General features: G+C 48.5%; 1 pseudogene; it reads left to right on the forward strand.

Moving 5' to 3' along the window:
- Nucleotides 1–7897: 7897 nt before the first annotated feature.
- Nucleotides 7898–15011, forward strand: LOC115892879 (annotated as a pseudogene).
- The last annotated feature ends 6877 nt before the right edge of the window (nt 15012–21888 follow it).

Genomic DNA, 21888 nt, shown 5'->3' on the forward strand with positions numbered 1-21888 from the left:
AAGTGCTGGGATTACAGGTGTGAGCCACTGCACCCAGCCAATTACTACCTTCTTCTTACCTAGTTGCTAATTTACTTCTCAAGAATAGCTAGGTGCCCAGAATTTCCCTTGAAGGCTAATGTGGTTCGGGTATATACTGTCCAAATCTCATGATGAGATGTGATTTCCAGCCAGGCTCAGTGGCTCACACCTGTAATGCCACCACCTCCTCCTCCTCCAATTCCTCCTCATCCTTCTCCTCCAACTCATCCTCCTCCTGCAACTCCTCCTCTTCCTCCAACTCCTCTTCCCCCTCAACTCCTCCTCCTCCTCCAAGTCCTCCTCCTCCAATTCCTCCTCATCCTCCTATTCCAACTACTCCTTCTCCTCCAACTCCTCCTCCTCTTCCAAATCCTCCTCCTCCTCCTCCAACTCCACCTCCTCCTCCTCCTTCAACTCCTCCTCCTCCTGTTTCTTTATCCTCCTCCTCCCCCTCCTTCATTTCTTTTTCCTCCTCCTTTTCTTTTTCTTCCTCCATTTCTTTTTCCTCCTCCTTCTCCATTTCTTTTTCCTCCCTCTCTTCCTCCTCATAGGCATGAGCCACTACACAAGGCCTGGCTGTTTGTTTCCTTCTCCGCCTCCTCCATTTCTTTTTCCTCCTCCTCCTCCATTTCTTTTTCCTCCTCCTCCTCCTTACAGCACCAGCCACCACGACTGACCTGGCTGTTTCCTTTTCTTCCTTTCCTCCTCCTGCTCTTCCTCTGCCTCCCAAATTGCTGGGATTACAGGCCTGAGCCAACACACCTAGCTATTTCTTCTTCTTTTTCTTCCTCTTCCTCCTCCTCCTTCTTCACTTCATTTTATTTTATTTTCTTTTTGATGTGAAGTCTTGCTCTGTTGCCCAGGCTGGAGTGCAGTGGTGTGATCTCGGCTCACTGCAACCTCCACCTCCTGGGTTCAAGCTTCCCAAGTGTCTGGGATTACCAGCGCCCGCCACCATACCAAGTCAAGTTTTGTACTTTTAGTAGAGACGGGGTTTCACCATGTTGGCTAGGCTGGTCTCAAACTCCTGACCTCGTGATCTGTCCACCACCACTTCCCACAGTGCTGGGATTGCCCCCTTGGTGTTTTTTGTTTTTGTTTTTGTTTTTCCTTGAAATGCAATTTCACTCTTGTTGCCCAGGCTGGAGTGCAATGGCGTGATCTTCCCTCACTGCAACCTCCACCGCCCGGGTTCAAGTGATTCTCATGCTTTAGCCTGCCGAGGAGCTGGGATTACAGGCCCTTGTCACCACACCCGGCTAATTTTTATATTTTTAGTAGAGACAAGGTTTCTCCATGTTGGCCAGGCTGGTCTTGAACTCCTGACCTCAGGTGGTCTGCCCTCCTTGGCCTCCCAAAGTGCTGGGATTACAGCTGTCAGCCACTGCGCTGGGCCTACAGCTCATTTCTTACCACAGAAATCTTTGCACCTCTCCACAAAATTGCCATCAGGGATGTCTCCAGAAACCATTCATCCCAGGTGCCACGCAGAGAAGAGCTTCTTGTTCTCCTTTTCCCTTTACCTCTTCCCTCTCACCTCATCTTGTTCATTCACTCATCCTTTTTCCATTCTCACTTTTAAGCTTTAACCTTTCAAAAGCCTGTCTTTCCCTATAAGTAATGTATTGTAACTCCTGCCATCACCATATCCTTCTCCAACCCACCAAACTGCCAACGATGGTAAGTCCATAAACTAAGAAGAAATGGGAAACATTCATTGCAAACTTGGCAGCCCCTCAGTCACCCAACGTAACAGCACAGATCTTCTGGTCTTTGAAGACGCTTTTTTTTTTTTTTAAGACAGGTGTCACTCTGTCACCCAGGTTCAGATGCAGTGGTGCAATCACAGATCACTGCAAGCCCCAACTCCTGTGCTCAGGCGATCTGCCTGCCTCAGCCTCCCAAGCACCTGGAACTACAGGAACACACCACCACACCCAGCTAATGTGCCTATTTATTTTAGAGATGGGGTCTTGCTCTGCTTAACAGGCTGGTCTCAAACTCCTGGCTTCAAGGGATCCTCCCACCTTGGCCTCCCAAAGTGCTGAGATTACAGGCATGAGTCACCATGCCCAGTCTGAAGATTTTTAAATGTTGCCATATTCAAGATGCATTGAAACTCACCTGTGTTTGATGAGCCTGCTTTTTGCAAGTGAGTAATACAAAACACACTGAAATACCTTAGGCTTCTCAGGCTTTGTACCTTCCTCTGGAATAATCAGTGTATCCCAAAAGTAAATCCCTAATGAGGTCCAGTTTTTCCTTCCTCCTTGACTATGAAATAGACAAAAAAAGGGCAAGCTAGCCATTTCCATCTCACCATAGGAGACTGTCCTGTTTGCTTTTTGACTGTATTTGGGAAGCGGGGACCTGACTGCTTTCCTACTTCCTAAGCACAACTTCCTTTACCTAGAAAATCCTCAGCATGACCTACATGGATTAAACCAGCTTCCTCACTTTGTTTCCAATATTCTTACAACCAAAATATCCAGAAAGAGCAAGGCAACCTGAAAAACTGAGGACGGGTACCTCATCCCATGAGCCAAACTGCCACTTACACTGATTAGTCATGAAATTGGCAAAATTCCAGATGAGTTCTCCAACCACGTATTTTCTGCATGTTTGATCCAGACCTAGATGGTACTGCCCTAGCAGACAGTTCTAGTAGTCTTCACTGAACATCAGAGATGGATCCTGGAATTCAAGGCAAAGAGAATTTAAGAATCAGAACTGGCAGAATTGCAAATGTTAGATAAAAAATAAAGATCCACTTGATGGTGATGAAAATATCTGACCTCACAGGGGGCTGTAGTGACTGCAGGACTCACTGATGCTAGGGTAAAGACAGCCAGGGAATGATCTAACCCAGAATAAAAAAGGAGGTTTAAAAAAAAAAACATGGCCAGGAGTGGTGGCTCACGCCTGTAATACCAACACTTTGGGAGGTTGAGGCCAGACAGATCACAAGGTCAGGAAATCTAGACCATCCTGGCTAATACAGTGAAACCCCATTTCTACGAAAAATACAAAAAATGAGCTGGGCATGGTAGCAGGTTCCTGTATTCCCAGCTACTGAGGAGGCTGAGACAGGAGAATGGTGTGAACCTGGGAGGTGGAGGTTTCAGTGAGCTGAGATCATGCCACTGCACTCCAGCATGGGTGACAGAGTGAGACCCTATCTCAAATCAGTAAATAAATGTATGTATGTATGTATGTATGTATGTATGTATGTATGTATAATGAAATTGAACCAGGCTGGGCATGGCAGCTCAGGTCTGTAATCCCAACAGTTTCGGAGGTCAAGGCAGGAGGATCACTTGAGCCCAGGAGTTCAAGACCAGCCTAGGCAACACAGTGAGACCCAGTCTCTACAAAAAGTTTAAGTATTAGCCAGGTATGGTGACGCATGCCTGTGGTTCCAGTCACTAGGGGCGCTGAGGAGGGAGGATCATTTGAGATGCAAGCATAACCCCCATTGTGCACGCTGGGGAGGCCCCAAAACATCAAAGGAGTTCTCTAGGGTCTCACAACTGCTAGGATAAAGGTTGTTTGACCCAGCACTGTCTCCTCAAACCTGGGCCCTGGTTACATCCAGATCTTCCCAAGGTGCTGAAGGGGCACACTTTGGCATAATGGTGAAAGGTAAGGAGCTGATGGGGGAGGGTGAGCGGCCAGAAGCCCAGAGAGGCCTTTGAGTAGGTCTTATGGAAAGGAGGAGCTTACAGGATGGAACCTACAACATGTGACCTCACTTCCTTGCTGACAGATCCCCAACAGAACCTAGAATTCTGGTAACTAGGCACCCATATTCTAGAGACAGCCTCATTTCCAGCTTAGTTGGTAGTCGACACTCGAGAGAACAACATGTTCTCCTGCTGTGTCCCGACATGCTGCCGACCTCCTCGTCGCAGAAGAGGCCAAAATGAGACTGTTTCCCAAGAATATAGACATTGGTTCAACCCTCACCCTCGACGCCTCTGGCCCTTTGCCAGAAGGCACCCACAGGTAACACAGGGCCCAGGGCAGGCCCGTCCAGGCCAGGCCTCAACTGTGCCCATTAGGGCAGTGCTGAGGCCCTCCACATGTGTTTGGGGGAAACAGGAGAAGAGGGGCCCCCCTGGACAGGAGCAGGTAGGTTGTCGGGGGTTTGAAGCCTGATCAGTATGTCAGGTTCACAGCCCAGGCCGTGCCTTCAGGATGGGAAGGTGAATGCCAAGGACACAGTTTGTCTGCTCAGATCTGAATCATCCCAAGACCTCAAGCTTCATCTGTCGGAGACCTCAACCTGCTCTGGCTGGAGGTCTATGCAGATGCTCCCAAGTGCCAAATCCTGTTGGGGAAGGGGGCACCAGGGAGGAGTTCTAATGGGGGTGTCCCACTATGGGATCAGCCAGACAGGCCACTGACACCTCTTCACCAGGTTCTCGGGCACTCTCTTTGCAGAGCTGCACACAGCAGATCAAGCAGGAGCTGTTGGATGGATTCCATTTCTCCATCTTCTTCAAAGAAGGGCAGGGGCCCCCTGATACCAACCACGGCCAGTGCTGGTCTGGGGTGAGATTGGGCACAGAAGGGTCTCCACAGACAGGGACTCGAAAAAACCAGGGTGGGCCCAGGATTCAGACACGAATATGGGGACTCCCTAAGCTCTGTCCTAGGGCTTTCCCACTTGAGTGAGCCTCTATCCTCTCCCAAAGGAATCTGACTACTGTTAGTCCCCAGTGGCAACTTGGTTACCAGCAAATTCCCTTTCACCTATCAGAGAAAGGTCAGAGAAAATCCTTCTGTTTTCACTTTCTGCTATGCCAGGAGTATCTCAACATGTTGCTACAAGAATTGAGTACAATGGTAACACTGTAGCAACGTCCTCATACTGTTATCATTTTAACTCCCCACCCTAAGTGTATCTCCGGCAACAGGCAGCTCCCCTGCCCTGCCAGACCTCCTCCAGGACTTAAAATTCAACACTTCTACACAAACAACTTGTGGGGGGGGGGGGGTGATTACAACAAAAGAAGGTGAAGCTACTCTATGCATCTGTGTTTAAAGTGTCATCTCAGAGAACTCATCCCTGCAGACGCACAAGGTAGGAGCTGCACCCTCGCATGTCACTGTAATATTCCTTAAGGGAGGCCATGTTTCACCACAGGTCAGCCTCTCAGTGCCGGTGGAGCCTGTCATGATAAAATTTCCTTTCTAGGCAGCCTTTCTGCAGGGAGCATAATACTGTGTGTGTCCTAATAGGCTGGAGCAGTTTCCCAGGGCTGCCATAACATGCACGCTGACTGAAGGGCTTAACCACAGAAATCTGGTTCCTCACAATTCTGGAGACTGGAAGCCCAACGTCAAGCTGTCAGCCTGGGGTGGTTTCTCTGGGCCTCTCTCCTTGCCTTGGAGATGGCTGATTTCTATCTTGGTCAGCACAGGGTCTTCTCTTGAACTTCTCTGTGCACTGATCACCTCTCCTTGTAAGAACCCCAGGCATATTAAATTAGGGAACACCCTAATGAACTCACTTCACCTGAATTACCTCTTCGAGAACTCTGTGTCCAAACACAGTCACATTCTGAGTTTTTGGGGTTTAGAATAGAAACAGTTACATTTGGGAGAGGGGACACAATTCAACCCATAAAATATACAAATCCCCTGCAGAAGACACACACCCGGGAAAGGGATATCTGCGTGAAAGGATGTGCAGATACCAAGTTTCAACAGGTGTAGCCAGTTGACTTTCCAAAAGGGCTCCAGCTGCTCACAGGGTCACCAGCAGCCTCTGAAGGTAGCTGCTTCTCTGAACACATCCTCCCCTGAAAACTAACGTGCTCTTAACTTTGTGCCAATCTGCTGTCTGTGTGGCAGAGAAAATCACCTTGTTTCATTTCCAGTTTCAAACCTACATTTGAGTAACCTTTCCCCGTTTCAATACCTGCCTGCGTTTTCTCTTCCACGAGTCGCCTGGCAGATCCTGGGCCTTGGGGTGAGCTTCCTCCCACCCTGGAGTCTTCCGGCATTTTCCCCTTGGCCAGGGCTGGGATGGACGTAGTTGTTTCTCCAGACTCATGTTGATGTTAAAGAACAAAAACAATCACATCCCTTTAAGTCAAAGGGTTCTTCTAGAGCGTCTTGTCCTACGTACTGTCACTAAAATGAGGAGAGGACAAGACCTCCCCAGGCCTTTCCCCTCCATATCAGAAGTAGAGCCTCAGGTGGCGTAGAGGGAATTTCATCCAGTCCTCCCTGTGGAAGGTGCTCTCTTCTGACCCGGGTGCTGCTGAGCAAGCATTTGACATCCAAAAGCCCGCATCTCCTCTTCTCCACCATGAGGGTGATTTTTGAGGATTGCAGGGATGATGCTCTTCATGCAGGCTGTTGATACAGAGGGTGCTGTTGCCCCACAGCTGACATTCACCATGCCGATGCCTTGGAGGCATGAATCATTTTCTCCTTCTCCATCCTCACATGCAATTTTACCTTGAAAGCCTAGAACCCTTTTCACCATGGGCACCCAGGTTTTCTCCACACACACAAGTCCCTGAAGGGTTGGTTCTTCTAGATGTGAGTTCCACATCCCGATCGTCTGGTGGTTCATGGTGTTACCACTGACTCCCATGTCCCTCCTTGTCCCCCAGTATGAAAATGAGATCTGCAGGATGCCAACTTTCCAGCCCAGCACAAGGGAGAAGCTTTTGGAGTCCCTGGTTCCAGCCTTTCTAACTAAACCCATCTCCTCTTATGCCACCTGCCTGGGTCCCTCCTGGGACTTTATCACCATGCCATACTTTTTGGAACTACTGGTTAGAAGGTGAGTGTCCATCTCCTCCAAGGCACCGAGGTCCCTCTGTCCCCTACTGGCTGTGTCTTGAAGTTGCAGCTCTTGGAGCCTCTGTTGGCTCCTCTGGAACAAGGAGTAGTGAGAAGATGAACCTCACAGGGTTCTTGTAGGGATTGAATGACCTAAGACATGGCAAACAAAAGGGTCCCTAGAGCCTAAAACTCTGGACAATCTGCTGTGGGTGCTGTGATTCATGTTTACTACTTTTCTCTTCCCCCTCACTGAAGCAGCTCTCAGCATTCTGCCACAATGGCCCATATCTCTTGCTGTTTGGAAAGGCACATAGAAAGCAAGTCCGTGATGGCATTGGTAAAGGATGTCTGAGATTCTTTCTGGCTTGACTTTCTCCTTGTCACAGAAGAGGGGTCGCTTGGTGCTGAAAAAGGAGCCACAGGCCCACTCAGACATCTAGAGAGGCTCATTGGGGTTCTCCAATGGTTGGGGTTCACTCATTCAACACATACATACAAAACACCTCATTTGTGCATCATCCTTCTTGTGGCTTGGCATAATTTCATAAACAAAGCAGATGACAATCCCTGGGCCTCAATTCTACTCAGAGTCAGGTGCTCACAGTACACACAATAAACAAATCATATCTACAGAATGTTAGAGGGGAAACCCTCATGGCCTCCTCTACGTATGGTGGCATCCTCCCAGATTCTGACTAGAATGACGGAGCCCAGCAACAAGTATAAACTGGGGAGATTTAGGGTTCTGTAGGGTCTCTTTACCCACAAAACATGGGGGGAATCATGTGGATTCTGGCTGGAAAGAGACTAAAGGAGTCCTGGGGTTCATATCTCTTAGAATTCCCATGACAAGGCTGACATCTGGGGACTTCCCCTGCAAGAGGCAAATACTGAGTTCTGTAAATGGGAACTTAGGTCCCCTGCAAAGGAGAAGTGAGGCTGGGGTTACAGCTGTCCACTGAGAGACCCATCCCCAGCACTGTGGCTTCCAAGCTCTCCCTGTCCTCCTCCACCTGACTTCTGCCCCTAACCTCCTAACCCCAGGACCAGGGGAACCAGAGCTGGAGCTTTGATGAGCAAGCTGCTCACAAATCTGCCTGGAGCTGAAGTCTTGAGTGCCCAGGTGCACAGTGCTGTGCTCCAGGGCCATTGGGAAGACAATGTCAGTGGGACACTGGGGCGCACAAGGGTCTGTACAGCCCTGCTACATGGCCAGGTCTGCCCCTTCCAGGACAGCACTGATGGCTTGTGGTAGGGTGGGGCTGTCCTCTACAGAGGCAGCAAGAGGCCAGGGACCCAGAACCACACAAGAGTGCCCTGGAGGGTTGTGTGGGAAAAGGCCTGGCCTCTGACTCAGCTGTCCACTCCATCACCAGCACCACCACCTCCATTTTGTTCACCTGGCCCCCTGAAAACACTTCAGTTTGCTGCCAGGTCCTGCAACGGTCATCTTTCTGGATAAAGCTGGCCTTCAAGACTTCGCCTGGCCTGGACTGGGCTTGGAGGACCATCAGGAAATTGTCCTAGGCCAGTTGGTGCTTCCGGAGCCCAAGGAGTCCAAGCCAGAAGGTGAGGAGACTTGCAGTCTGGAAGACTTTCTGGGGGTGGTGTTTTGGGGCTACAATTCCCTTAAATTCCATCCAGTCATTTCTATACTTGGAAATCCCAGTGAAAAGTGACTGCTATGGTGACTTTTTCTCCTTTTCCAGATCCTGCTCCACCTCCTGGGCAACACCCACTAACAATGCTGGCCCTGGAGCCAGCACCACCACTGCTGGCGGACCTGGGGCCTGCTCTGGAGCCAGAGTCACCTGTAGCCATGGATGCACAAGGATATCTACATTCAGCACCAGCACCAGCATCAGCACCAGCACCAGGGGAAGGGCCTCCTCCAGGAACAGTGCTGGAGCCACAGTCAGCCCCAGAGTCCCCCTGTCCCTGTCCCGGGACTGCCAAGAGTCAACTCAGTGAGGAGCTGGCTGACATCACGACCTTCCCTCCCAGGCTGCTGGCAGAGCAGCTGACCCTCATGGTTGCGGTGAGCAGCTGGGCTGTCCAGGCTGTGCCTCTGGCATCAGCTGTCCCAGACCGGCCTCTCCCCGAGGAGCGGCCAATGCCCTGGGTCCAATTTCAGCCCCACTTCTTACCAACCATGGAATCTGGATGCGTTTCCTCACCCACAAGCCTTCCTTGTCTGCATGTAGACAGCGGAGATGGGACATCACCCATGCCAGCTGCACAGAGTGACTGTGCAGACTGAATGACAGGGGATGGACAGAAAGCAGGACAGGGCAGGTGATCACTGAGGGGCAGGCAGGGCCATGGGTCACTCACCCAGCTGCTCAGGAGCCTCACCACCCTCAGTACTTGTTAGGTACCTGATGCACACTAGATTCAATGGCAGACACCCAAACAGAGCCCAAGGTTGGAGCTGCCACAAGGAAAGTGCACCAGTATGGAGAGAATGAGTAGAGGGCTGATTGGGATGGGATGAAGTAGAGGCCTCAGGATGGGCAGACCTAAGCCACCTTCTGGTACTTGGAGTGAGGATGGCCTGGGAGAAAATGTCACTCTCTCTTCCCACCATTGTTGGGTTCTGGGCCATGATGCATTCAGGGCCCTCGGTGGGCAGAAAACCAAGCACAGGGACCCCCACAAGTCTGGAGCATATTTTAAAGCTTTCTGAGTCCCAGCTCTGTTCCTGCCAGAGACTGTGGATGACTATGAGCTCAGTTCCTGCCTGGTACTGTGGGTGACTCTGAGCTGGGATGTGCTGTGTCCGTGACACTCTCTTACTCCCCCAAAGGAGCTGTTCAAGAAGGTGGAGCTCTACGAATGCATGGGCTCCATCTGGGGCCAATGACATCAGAAGGGGAGTGAGCACGTGGCACCCACAGTTTGTGCCACCATTGCACACTTCAACAGACTCACCAACTGTGTCACCACCTCCTGCCTCGGGGACCACAGGATGAGGGCCCAGGACATGGCCAGGGTGGTGGAGCACAGTCAGGAACAGTGCTGGAGCCACAGTCAGCCCCAGAGTCCCCCTGTCCCTGTCCCGGGACTGCCAAGAGTCAAGCACAGGAAACCCCCACAAGGTGGATCAAGGTGGCCAGGGTAAGCCATGGTTGGGCCTTGGGATGCCCTCTCTAAAAATGGGGAACTGCCTCTTCTCCATTGGCTTTCAGGATTGGCACCTGTATCTCTAGCCTGAGCCCTGCACATCCCCTAGGCCCTTCTTCCCAGAGCTTCCCTGACCTTGAACCCCATGACCCAGTGGTGGCTGTTCACTTCTGACCTGGGATCTTCCTTGGGTGGAACTGAAATCCTCCTAGATGAGTGACATTCACTCAGCCCCAGGTGTGCCCTCCTGAGGCTCCCCGGGCCTCTGCTTCATTCAGGAAGGGAGATCTCAGCAGAGGGGGCTGAGGCTGAAGTGGGTCTGACTCCAACTCTGGACCTCACAGCTCACTCTTCCCTCTCCAGGAGTGCCTAAGCCTCAACAACTTCTCCTCAGTGCACGCCATCGTCTCTTCTCTGTGTAGCAGCCCAATACATCAGCTACACAAGATGTGGGCAAGAGTGTCCAGGTGAGGAGCTCCCTCCAGGGGAGCACCAGGGTTGACCTAGGGACCCATAGTTCTCCCCATGTGCCTTCAACGATTCTGAAAGGTTCTTGGAGACCAGGGACATGGGAGGCAGGGATGGGCTGGTGGGTGCGGTCACTAAGCTGCCCTGGACTCCTAGGCAAGGATTTCCAACACAGGACTAAGGGTTTTTTAACCATCAGGAACAGGCTGGAGCCAACTGGAGGCTTTCAGGTGTTTGTACCCAGCAGTGGAACTGTGTCCAGCTGGAAGCTAACTGTGAACACGACGGGGCTCATGTGAAGTAGAGATGGGCCAGGGGAGGAGCATGACAGTCCCACCCTGGTCCTGTGGAGCCCTTGTCATCAGAGGACCCCACTGGAAACGCTCACACAGGAAGCTGGGACTCACTGGGTTTTCAAACAAAAGGGATTGGAACTCACAAATCTGCCCCCAATTCCCAAATTTACCCTTTTTTCTTTCCTCTGTCCATAGCAAAAGCACAAAATATTTAAAAGAACTCTGCAAAAAAGACACTGCAGTGAAGAGGGACCTGCTGATCAAGGTACAGCGGAGTCTGGGAGATGTGGGGCAAGTGTTTAAGGGTCACAGAAAAGAGTGAGTTTGGAAGGGCATTGGACCCAGTGTGCAGTGGTTATTTTGTAATGTTTGGACTTACCTACAGAAACTGGACTTGAAAAATTCCCTCCATGCCTACTTTGGGCAACCAGGAAGAGAGGTGTGGGGGTCCATGGGCACATGGGGGCACAGGGGCAGGAGGCCCTGGAAATGGGATGTGGCAATGGCTGCTGGGCTGCTGGGATTCTGAGCGGGAGTGATGAGCAGCAGCATTAGCAGGACTCTGGCTCCCATGCTGGTCCATGCTGCTGGCATGGAGCTTCCTCCAGGCTGGGGACTGGTCATTGTAGGTGGGACTTTCTTCCTTCCTCAAACTGACAGCTGTTCCTCAGGAAGCCAGGCCTCTGCTGCTGCTTCTGTCTGCAACGCACCTCCATGGGCAGGGGGCCTCTGCCCACACTGGGGGAAAGAGGGAATGACAACAGAGGAAGGTCATGTGCCATGGAGTCCAGTAGACTGCCCAGCTATGGGTACCAGTGGGCAACCTCAGGACAGATGTATGTGCTTGCTGGGACTCCCTGCTCTGCCCTTTGCAGACATCCAGAAATGGTCATGTCACAGGATTCTCACCAGTTAGCAGTGACACATGCTCATGACAAGTATCTGGGGGATTCATGCATTCCTAGGGGATCCTCCCTGACCAGATCTCAGAATCTTCCATGCAAATGAGAAGGCAACATGTCATCCCACCCAGGATTCTGGAAAACCCTGCCATATCCTTCAGAGGTGTCACCTCAGGAGGCCACATCCTGAGTGGAGGAAGAGAGAGTTCTGTGCACGGAACTCACCTGGGGGGTCACTGGCGAGGCCAAACCATGGATTTGGCATGGCGCAAACCCAGTTTGTGTGGCAGAGACTCCAGTGGGGCTCAGATATGCAGGTGCCACTTAACCAGGTCTCCTAAAATGCCCTGCCCCTTTCCCATCACGACTCTGCAAGGCTGGAGACCTAGACACTCAGAGACTCCAGAGAACAAGCCCCTGATGGGTGGTGGTGCTGGGATGTGGGGTGAAGGTAGTCGAGACAGAACCTCTAGGAGGGGGAGTCGCTGCCCACTCTGGGTCTCTGTTTCCTCATCTGGAAAATGAAGGGGTACTGAGCCTGTAGTGCAGGCCTCACAGGGTGGAAATGAGGTTCAAGAAAAGAAAGCAATTGGAGGGTGCTCATGAATGGTTCTTCCTCAGAGAGATGAGGGGGAGAGCAATGACAACAGCTGCAGGGAACTGAGCACTCAAGAGGCCCTGTGAGGTAGCTGTGGTTTCCATGGCTCTTTACAGAAGAGGAAACAGTCTCAGGGAGGCCGGCTGCGTGAGCGGGTGACACACACAGGGAGTGTGGAGCTGGCCAGTGGTATGAGCACTGTGCCAGGTGACTCACGCCAGTCCCTGGGGATCCAAGTGTGGGGTGGCTGGAGTGCAACTGGGGGAAGGGAGGAGAGCCTCACTGTCCCTGTCCCTGACACCTGGCAGGTGGGGAGCTTTAAGGTGGCCACCCAGGAGAGGAACCACCAGAGAGCCCAGATGAGGCTGCGGAGGCAGAATAAGGTGAGTGAGACTGTGGCATGGAGGGACCGCAGGGGATCAGAGGACAGGGCTCTTTTTCCCACCAGCTGGAGACCTCCATATCAAGACAGCGGGGGCTTCCTCCCCAGCCCTGTCCTCCTATGGCCACTGGGCCTGGAAATCCTCCATTGGAGAGACCAGAGCAAGGGTCTGAGAAAGCAGGACTCAGAGTGGATGTGGGGAAGGGTAAGGCTGGGACCACAGGCCCTTGTGACTTGTTAAAATCCCACCATAGAGGTAACTAGGAGTGGTTGCTAGACTTGGAGATCAGCTGGAATAGAGGAGACAGAGAATTGGGAAAGGCAGCTGAGGGTCTTTGTCTGCTACAACTGGGAACCTAGGGAGGGAGGTTCTGGGAGACAGGGGCTGATGGGATTTCATGGGACAGGACCTTGGGCAGGCAGGTGAGGGTCAATACTCATCACCACTACCCCTCCCACCTCCCCAACCCTCCATGGCACAGGGCGTGGTCCCCTTCCTGGGGGATTTTCTGACTGAGTTACACAGGTTGGATTCAGCCATCCCGGACGATCTGGATGTGAGTGAGCCTGGGGCAGGCTGGTTGGGAACCAGGATCCTGAGACTTGGAGGAGAGGGGCCTGGACGGAGCCCTTAGATCTCAGCCCTTGGAAAACCTCCTCTCCTGAGAGCCTCACAGCTGCTCCTGTGGGTGGGGGTATCAGGGTCATCTCACGCAGCTGAGTGAAGGAGGCTCCATGGCAGCCACCAGTCCCTATCCCTGAGTGGTGAAGCTGCAGAGCTGCCTGACTGCAATGCTGCTGAGGTGTGGGCTGAGCTGGACTCAGCCTCTCCCTAGGGTAGTCCCATAATAGGAGGGTGAAATTGAGCCTTTCCAAGGGCAGGCAATTCCAGGGTCACTGAGTGTTTTCTTTCTATGAGAGACCTCAGTTTCTCTGTCTGTCATCAGAGAGGGTTGGGGCAGAAGGTCCCGAGCCTCAGCTCCCTTGCCCCCTGCTCTAGAGTCCGGAGCCTGAGGCAGGTCCAAGCCCTGTCATGTGCACATCCCCTGATCCTGGTGGCCCTGGCAGTAGTGCAGCATGGGAAGGGGTCAGGTGGGGCTGGTTGTGGGCCAGGGACCTTTCTGATGGACTCTGTCTGCCTTCCAGGGCAACACCAACAAGAGGAGGAAGGTGAGCAGCTGGGGCACTCACATTGGTTGAGGGTGGGGATGTGGACGTCACAGTCCACCCTGGGCAGGACACTCCCTGGCTCCATCCTCTACATCTTAGGTTTACTGGGAGGGTTTGACACTTACAGGAGGAGGAGACCTATCCCAGTGGAGAGAGTGGGAAAGGCACTGGAATCAAGGACCAATTCCTGCAGGAGGGGCTGTTCACATCCAACTCTGGGAACAGGCTGGGGGCTTCATGGCACCCCTTCAGAGAACGGCCCCAGGGACCAATCCCTTCTCCATGCCTGCCAAAGGCCCCCTCAGCATCTTCCACCCAGGCCCTGTCAGCATCCTGCCTTCTGTCTCTAGGAGGTCCGTGTTCTGCAGGAAATGCAGCTGCTCCAAGTGGCTGCCATGAATTACAGGCTTCGGCCTCTTGAGAAATTTGTCACCTGTTTTTCAAGAATGGAGAGCTCAGTGACAAGGAGAGGTGAGGGCCTGGCACATGGGCAGAGGGTGGGAGAAGGCTTTCCATTTTTTTTTAACGTGGTCTGGCTCTGTCGCCCAGGCTGCACTGCAGTGTCACCATCTCTGCTCACTGCAACATCTGCCTCCTGGGCTCAAGCCCTTCCTCAGCTTCCCAAGTAGCTGGAACTACTACTATCCACCACCGTGTCCGGTTGTTCTCCTGTTGTTGTTCTGGTACATGTGGGGTTTCACAATGATGTCCAGACTGGTCTCAACCTCCTGGCCTCAAGCAATCTACCCACCTCAGCCTCCCAAAGTACTGACAGTACAGGGGTGAGCCACCCAACCTGGCCTAGAGGAGGCTCTCCTGTGGTGAGCTGCAGAGAGCCTGTGGCCATGACTCCACTGCCAGCATCAAGCCCTGTTGCCTGGGGACTGCTGGGGACCCAGGATTCCAGCTGGGCAGGCACTGAGAGGGGACCTGATGTGTGGCTCATGGTGGCCTCACAGCTGCCTCTCTGTCCTGCAGCTACAAGCTGTCCTGCCAGCTGGAGCCCGAATCCCAGTAGGCCCCAAACATCCTGCAGTGCCTGGGACCCCACCGGGATGCTGGCCAGAACACCAGGTCTGCATCATCCTTCACCGAGACCGTGACACCATGGAACCACATCTAGGTGGCTGGCAGCTCAGCTGCATCTTGACCCTGCCCCTCAACACCAGCTCCTCCTGCTGGCCAGGATCAGGCCATGGGACTTTTGCAAGTCAGGCAGGAGACCATTTTATGTTTATTTTCTTTAGTGTATAAGTAACAGTTTTTTTTCTTAACTTTCATTAAAATAAAATTTTAAAACACTATTCAGAATGTTCTATAGTTGTTGCAATGAGAACAGTAACTCCAGTGCCGTAACCGTATACCAGTCTTTAGGATTCATAGTCTAGCATGTCAAATTGTTCAGGCTATGGCTGAACAAGTCGTGGAATAACGTTCATGTTACACCTGCCAACCGTTTAATGTTTTCCTTCTTTATTCAAATTAATTATTGTTAACTCTGTTTAAGGAAAACAAAAAATAAAACAAATAAACAAAAAACCCTTAAAAACCATAATATGTCACCCAATCTACCACACTTGTTCTACTGACCACCTACTCTCAAACTTAAATTCTAGTTAAATTCAAGTTCCACTGGGTTACTCTACTTTTTTAAGTTGTAAATATTTAATGAATCACTTAAATATTTACTGAAGGGCTGGAGATGGGAGGTATTTGTGCAAGTGGTAGGGCTGGCCTTCTCCAGAAGTCCTGTACAGAAGGGAGCTGACCATGAGTCTCCAGAAAATACAGATCAAGTTTTCCTACTATGGATCTTCCCAGACTTTCTGACACCTGTCCCCTAAGGGAACATCAAGGAAGGAGAGAACTGTTTGAACCCAGTATCTAAAGGATGTCCCACAGCTTAATTTGAACACAAGCCCCATTGTGGTATATCAAAAACAAGTCAGAGAAATCAACATTTCAGGGTCTGAGATATAATACCCCCAAATCAGCACAAAATAAATGCTTAAATCCAGTCCTGGAGCCACAAAGCTCCTATAAGAAAAGTGGGAGTTTGTATTTCAGCAAAACTTGTGTCTATGCATGCAGTTTGCAAAAAAGAAAGAAAAAAAAGCAAAAATTTTCTATGGTAAGAAACCCTTAGACCATGCAATTGATTTGGCAATACCTTTTCTTTCTTATTCTTTGTTCTTTTTGGATGGGACACAAAAATCACTGCTAGCAAATGTGAACACAAACACATGGGACTAGACATCATTTTAGAGCTGCCGCATGGGAAAGAGAAACAACGAACCATGAAAGAAGGCATCCTGATGAGTTCATGTCCTTTGTAGGGACATGGATGAAGCTGGAAACCATCGTTCTCAGCAAACTATCGCAAGAACAGAAAACCAAACACCGCATGTTCTCACTCACAGGTGGGAATTGAACAGTGAGAACACTTGGACACAGGAAGGGGAACATCGCACACTGGGGCCTGTGGTGGGTTCAGGGGTTGGGGGAGGGATAGAATAAGAGATATACCTAATGTAAATGATGAGTTAATGGGTGCAGCACATCAACATGGCACATGTATACATATGTAACAAACCTGCACGTTGTGCACATGTACCCTAGAACATAAAGTATAATAATAATAATAAAAGAAGGCATCCTACACATTGAAAGAAGGTTCAGCAGAATCATATCTGTGAAAGGGGTTGCAATCTAACATGTAGGAGACACTAACACTACTCTAACTGGGAAAATGAACAAAACCTAATACCCAAGCTAAAACTGGGCAAAGAACCTGAACAGGCACATCTGAAAAGTAACCACGAAATTGACTGACAGGTCAAAAAGAAGCTGCTCAACTTCACTAATCCTCACACAAATGTCTAAGTGCAAACCACACTCACATACCTCTCACTCTAATTAGGATGAAACTTACCAAAAACAACAAAAAATGCATATATTCACAGGCAGTGGCCAATGTAGAAATGCAGAAAAAGATTTTATACACTATTGGTGGGAATGTACATTACTATACACACGAAGCGAAACAGCTGAAGGTGCCTTAAACATTTTACAACTACCCATTTACCTAGGGATACCACCACTGTTTATACACAGAAAGCACATGAAATCTGCTATGTTGAAGAGATATCGGCCTTCTTATGGTGACTGAAGCAATATGCACAATAGCGAAGGTATCCAATCAACCTACCTGTTCATGCACAGATAAAGGGATAAAGCAACGGCAGTACACAATGGAATCCTCCTCAACCATAGAAATTCAGGAAATTATGTCATCTGCAGCAACGTACAGAAACCTGGAGGACATGACCTTCCGTGAAATGAGCCAGGAAGAGAGAGACAAACACGGCATGATTCCATGCCAGTGAGAATGAGATCAACTTTCTCTCCAAACGACTTTATCTCCTAGAAGTAGAACGTTCCAAAGTTGTGAAGAGAGCCTGGGGGTTGGGGAGGCAGTGCAGGAACTGGGAAATGGATACAGTGTTAACTCAGATGACAGGAATAAATTCAGCTGTTCTACTCCAAAGCAGAATGTCTAGAGTTAACCGTATCCTACCATATTTTCCAAAAAAGGCTAAAAAGAAGGATTCTGAATATTGCACCCACGGAGAACTAATAAATAATAACTACACAAGGTAACAGAGAGAGTCAATGTCTTGCTTTCATCGTTATACAAGGTACATATGCATGGATTAAAATGTCCCACTCTACTCTTTAATTGTATATCTTTACTAGAGAGCAAATTGGTTTTAAGGACATAGAAATAAACAATGCTGAAGTTCATGTGAGACCAGGAAATGCCCTGCATTTCCAAAGAGATTTTGAGAAATCCAAACTACATTGGATGCATCACACTCTCTGATTTGAAATTTCACTCAAACTCTAGGGACCTGCTTCCACGTGGATGAGTGGAAGAGAACAGAGAACCTGAAGTAAACCCACACACCTCATACCACCTGATTATGGATGAAATACACAATGATGAGTAATGGGGAAAGAACTCCCTTTTCAATAGTCTTGGGATAAGTGGCGAGCCATATGCAGAAGAGTAAGTAACACTAGGCCTCTACTTCTCACCATGTACCAAAGTTCACTCAGATGAATGAAAGATGTAAATGGAAGACCTCAAAGTACAAAAATCCTACAAGAGACCCTAGGAAATACCCTTCCTGACATCAGCTTTGACAAAGCATTTATATGCCTAAGACCCCGCATGACACTGCAACAGCAGCAATAATAGACATGTGGGACCTAATACTCTATAGAGTCACCACACAGCACAAGAAATTACCCACAGAGTAGACAGACAACATACAGGATGAGAGAAAATGTTCCCAAACTATGCACCTGACCAAGGTTCTAACGTCCAGAATTTACCTTAAAGACCTTACACAAATCAATTAGCAAAACCCCCCTAATAACTAATAGGCAATGGTATAAACACACACTTCTCGAAAGATGATATATGAGCAACCAACAAGTTGAAAATATGCTCAACCTAATTGTCAGAGAAATAGAAATCAAAAGCACAATGAGATATATCTCATGCTTGTCAGAATGGGGATTACACAGTTTAAAAAAAAAAGGACACTGGCAAGGCAGCAGAGAAAGGGGACACTGGTCCACTTTTGGTGAAAATGCAAAGTAGTTCAGACACCATGGAAAGCACTTCGGAGATTGCTCAAAGAACTTGAACCAGAACTACCATCTGACCCAGCAATCCCACCACTGGGGTATACACAGAGGAAAATAAGTCCTTCTGTCCAAAACACGCATGCACACAAATGGTCCTGGCAGCAGTATTTACAATGGCAAACACATGAAATCAGCCTAGGTACCCGTCAACAGTGGATCAGAAAACGAAAATGTGGTGCATATATACCACAAAAAACTAGGCAGGAATTAAAAGAAAAAAGAAGGAAATCACGTCCTTGGCAGCAATGTGAAAGGAGCTGGAGGCCATTATCTAAAGAGAAATAAGGAGAAAACAGAACTCCAAATGCCACATGTTGTCACTTACGAGGTGGAGCTAACATTGAATACACCCTACCGTAAAAGTGAAAACAACAGACATTGGTGACTATCACATGAAAAACGAAGAAGGGATGAGGTATGCGCTGAAGACCTATCTGGTAGGTCCACCCACTGCCTGCATGATAAGGTTGCTTAGACCCCAAGTCTCAGTGTCATGCAATATACTAAAGGCAGTAACTAATCTGCGTTTGTACCCTTTAGTCTATAATAAACATAGAAATTATGTTAAAAAATACAAACTTAGAAGCTAAAAGCATGAATGAAAAACACAAACTTTTATAATTATCTGAACAATCTTTTATTAGCATAAACTAAGAAAGTGGACAGAATGAGGAAACCAAATACTCAACCGCAATTTACATATATTGAACACGGTTTTCAAAAGAACACCAAAAACACACAATGGGCAAGAGAGGGCCTGTCCAATAGATGATTTTGAGCAAACTGAATATTCACATACAAAACACTGAAATAGGATCCTTCTGTCAGGCAACACAAAAATCAATGCAAAATATATTAAAGACCTAAAACTCAATTCTGAAACCACAAAACTCCTACAAGAAAACATAGTGTGTGCATTATTTTAGAAAACTAATCCATGCATGCAGGCTGCTAAAGGTATTTAGAAAACGTTAAAACAAAGGAAACACTCCAAGAAAACACCCATAGACAATGTAATGGCTTGGCATTTTCACTGAAAAGCTGGGGACCCGGTGCCACAGAACAGTGGGACAGATTAGAAGACCCAGATATAAACCTGCACACCTGAAGCCATCTGATATTTGAAAAAAAATCAACAAAAATAAGCAATGGAGAAAGGACTCCCTATCAGCAAGTGGTGTTGGGATAAGTGGCCAGCTAGATGCAGAAGAAATAACACTGGGCCCCTATGTGTCACCATGTACATAAACCAACTCAAAATGAATCAAAGATTAAAATGGAAAACCCTGGGCTGGGCACGGTGGCTCATTCCTGGAATCCAAGCACTCTGGGAGGCTGAAGTAGGCAGATGACTTGAGGTCCTGGAGTTCGAGACCACCCAGGCCGACATGGTGAAGCCCCATCTGTAATAAAAAAAAAAAAAAAAAAAAAAAAAAAAAAAAATTAGCTGGGCATGGTAGCACATGCCTGTACTCACAGCTACTCAGGAGAATGAGGCAGAAGAATCACTTGAACCCAGAAGCTGGAGGGTGCAGTGAGCCAAGATCGCTCCATTGCATTCCACCCTGTATGAGAGAGGCAGACTTGGTCTGTAAATAAATACATAAAAATCCAATACCTGAAACTATAAAAAAAAATATCCTGCACGAGAATCTAGCAAACCCCCTTCTTGACAGAGGCTTTGGCAAAGCATTTATATGTCAAGTCCCCAAAAGCAATGGCAACAAAAACAATTACTGATAAGTGGGACCTAATACACAAAAGAGCTGCTGCACAGAACAAGAAATAACCACAGAGTCAGCACACAGCCTATAGAATGAGGAAACATACTCCCCAACTACGCATCTGAAAAACGTCTAATATCCAGGATTTATGTAAAGACCTTAAACAAATAAAATCAGAAAAACACCCAATTTATAAATGGGCAAGGGACATGAACACACACTTAAAAGAAGGTGTACCAGTAACCAATGAGCATGAAAACACGTTCCATCTCACTGAGCATCAGAGAAATGCAAATCAGAAACATACTGAGATACCACCTCACACTGCTCAGAATGGCAATTACGACACACAGTCCACAACAACAGAGGCTGGTGGGGCAGATGAGCAAAGAAATGCAGGTCCATTGTTGGGGGAAATGCAAACTAGTTCAGACACCCTGGAGAGCAGTGTGGACATTTCTCAAAGAACCTAAAAGAGAACTACCACCCAATGCTGCAACCCACTCCTAAGGATCTACCCGAAGGAAAATTCTTCCATGAAAAACACACATGCCCTCGTATGTTAACGGCAGTACTACTCACAGTGGTAAAGATCTGGAATCAGCCTTGGTGCCCATCAGCAGTGGATCAGAGAAAGGAAATATGGTACATACACACCACGGAACACTACACAGTCATAAAAAACAAATCCATGCCCTTACTAGAAACCTGGACAGAGCTGTACGCCATTATGAACAAAAGGCAAGAACAGAAAACCAAAATTTTCAAAACAGCTACAAAGGTCAGTTGTGAATATTCTCTCCACAGAGAAATCATAACTCTGGGGATCACAGAGGTGCCAGACACTGCAACTTCATTATGATGCTACGTTTACACAGATCAAATGGTCCCTTGCACCCGCTGGTTATACACACATACTCTACGGGAATGAAACTGCTGTCCCATTTTCATAACGTTCATTCTCACTGGAGTGAGATGATATCTGAGTGTGGTTTTGATTGACTTCTCATGAGGATCAGTAATGTTGATTCAGAATCTTTTACCTGTGCATCCTTCTCAGGTCTTCAGGTTCTTTGCCCAGTCTTACATATCAAATTGAAACAGGTTCATGATAACTTGCCAAACATCTCTAAACACAGCAAAATGTAAATTGAAACCACACTTAGATATTGGTAATGGGTACAGAGTGACGCTCAGATGCAAGGAATCCGTTCTGGTGTTCTATTGCACAGCAGGGTGTCCAGGTGACTAAGGTCAACAGAATCTAGAAAATTTTTTCAAAATCAGCTGGAAAATACAGTTCTGAATATTCTCTCCACAGAGAAATAATAATGATGGAAGGTCACAGAGATGCCAGATATGATGAATTGATCATGATGCTACACATACATATGTCAAAATGTCCCTTGCACCCTTGGGTTGTGTGTGTGTGTGTACACACACACACACACACACTCTATAGAAACAAAACTGCCATCAAATGTTGGTAGTATTCATTCTAACTGGAGTGAGATGAAATTTGAGTGTGATTTTTCACTTACAATTTTGTGTGCATCAGCGATGGTGAGAATCTTTTCTTTGACCTGTGCATCAACCTCATGTCTTCAGGTCCTCTGCCCAGTCCTACACAACAAATTAAAAACAAATTCACAATAACATAGCAAGTACCACTTATCATACACAC

This window comes from Rhinopithecus roxellana, chromosome 13 (assembly GCF_007565055.1).
Source record: "Rhinopithecus roxellana isolate Shanxi Qingling chromosome 13, ASM756505v1, whole genome shotgun sequence".
NCBI classification, from domain to species: Eukaryota; Metazoa; Chordata; class Mammalia; order Primates; family Cercopithecidae; genus Rhinopithecus; species Rhinopithecus roxellana.